The following is a 2,500-nucleotide window of genomic DNA, read 5'->3' as shown; positions in this document are numbered from 1 at the left end:
GTCCCCCATTAGATCCCCCCCCCCCCCCCGCAGTTACCCCGTACCACATATCTAGCACGGACCTTGACCTCCAGCAGGCCCCGGGGACCCACATTACCCCCCCCCCCTTCCCCCTGCAGTTACCCTGTACCACATGTCTAGCATGGACCTTGACTTCCAGCAGGCCCTGGGGACCCACATACTCCCCTGCTCTACTCCCCCACTAGCTTTCCTTTCTTGCAGTTATGATCCAGCGCATATCCAGCATGGACCTTGACTTCCAGCAGGCCCCGGGGACCCAAATTACCCCCCCCCCCCCCCTGCAGTTACCCTGTACCACATATCTAGCATGGACCTTGACTTCCAGCAGGCCCCGTGGACCCACATTACCCCCCCCCCCCCTGCAGTTACCCTGTGCCACATATCTAGCATGGACCTGGACCTCCAGCAGGCCCTGGGGACCCACATACTCCCCTGCTCTACTCCCCCACTAGCTTTCCTTTCTTGCAGTTATGATCCAGCGCATATCCAGCATGGACCTTGACCTCCAGCAGGCCCCGTGAACCCACATTACCCCCCCCCCCCCCTGCAGTTACCCTGTACCACGTATCTAGCATGGACCTGGACCTCCAGCAGGCCCCGGGGACCCACACTTAAGCCCCCTCCCACTAACAAAGCAGAACACCACTGGCAAAATCCTCGTGCCCCTGGTACTCCAGAAAGCACATTGAAATGTGCCCCTGGTACACTGCGCAGAAGAACTGCCACACACACACACACACACGCACGCACGCACGCACGCACGCACGCACGCACTGCTTGTGCCTATGGTACGACAACTTTTCTCGTGCCTATGGTACGACAACTTTTCTCGTGCCTATGGTACAACAATTTTTCTCGTGCCTATGGTACAACAACTTTTTGCCGTGCCCCTGGTACACCGCTCAGTAGCACTTTGCCACACAAACTCTCCTCGTGCCTATGGTACGACAACTTTTCTCGGGCCTATGGTACAACAACTTTCCTCCGTGCCCCTGGTACGACAGCTTTTCTCGTGCCTATGGTACAACAACTTTTCTCGTGCCTATGGTACAACAACTTTTCGCCGTGCCCCTGGTACACCGCTCAGTAGCACTTTGCCACACACACACTCCTCGTACCTATGGTACGACAACTTTTCTCGGGCCTATGGTACAACAACTTTCCTCCGTGCCCCTGGTACGACAGCTTTTCTCGTGCCTATGGTACAACAACTTTTCTCGTGCCTATGGTACAACAACTTTTCGCCGTGCCCCTGGTACACCGCTCAGTAGCACTTTGCCACACACACACACCACTCGTGCCTATGGTACGACAACTTTTCTCGTGCCTATGGTACGACAACTTTTCTCATGCCTATGGTACAACAACCTTTCCCCGTGCCCCTGGTACACTGCGCAGAAACTCTTTGCCACACACACACACCACTCGTGCCTATGGTACGACAACAGGCCCCGGGGACCTACATCGCACCTTGCTCTTGCCTCCCTTACAGCTGAAAAGGTCCATGCTTTTGCCCTGGCCCTTCTGAAATTCCCTCTCCATTTAGCCGAGGCAGTGAGTCGGCCTCCTGTCTCCCTTTACGGTCGAAAAAGATGTGCTCCTGGGCGCGCTGGCCCTGCTGCTACTCACATCGGGCATGGACCTGGACCTCCAGCAGGCCCCGGGGACCTACATCACACCTTGCTCTTCCCTCCCTTGCAGCTGAAAAAGGTCCATGCCTGTGCCCTGGCCCTGCTGAAATTCCCTCTCCATTTAGCCGAGGCAGTGAGTCGGCCTCCTGTCTCCCTTTACGGTCGAAAAAGATGTGCTCCTGGGCGCGCTGGCCCTGCTGCTACTCACATCGGGCATGGACCTGGACCTCCAGCAGGCCCCGGGGACCTACATCACACCTTGCTCTTGCCTCCCTTACAGCTGAAAAAGGTCCATGCTTTTGCCCTGGCCCTTCTGAAATTCCCTCTCCATTTAGCCGAGGCAGTGAGTCGGCCTCCTGTCTCCTTTACGGTCGAAAAAGATGTGCTCCTGGGCGCGCTGGCCCTGCTGCTACTCACATCGGGCATGGACCTGGACCTCCAGCAGGCCCCGGGGACCTACATCACACCTTGCTCTTCCCTCCCTTGCAGCTGAAAAAGGTCCATGCCTGTGCCCTGGCCCTGCTGAAATTCCCTCTCCATTTAGCCGAGGCAGTGAGTCGGCCTCCTGTCTCCCTTTACGGTCGAAAAAGATGTGCTCCTGGGCGCGCTGGCCCTGCTGCTACTCACATCGGGCATGGACCTGGACCTCCAGCAGGCCCCGGGGACCTACATCACACCTTGCTCTTGCGTCCCTTACAGCTGAAAAAGGTCCATGCTTTTGCCCTGGCCCTTCTGAAATTCCCTCTCCATTTAGCCGAGGCAGTGAGTCGGCCTCCTGTCTCCTTTACGGTCGAAAAAGATGTGCTCCTGGGCGCGCTGGCCCTGCTGCTACTCACATCGGGCATGGA

Source organism: Rhamphochromis longiceps, linkage group LG6 (assembly GCF_057381845.1).
Source record: "Rhamphochromis longiceps isolate RC_006_pf linkage group LG6, R_longiceps_female_GT1.1, whole genome shotgun sequence".
Lineage (NCBI taxonomy): Eukaryota > Metazoa > Chordata > Actinopteri > Cichliformes > Cichlidae > Rhamphochromis > Rhamphochromis longiceps.
Note: the sequence above shows the minus strand (reverse complement) of the source record.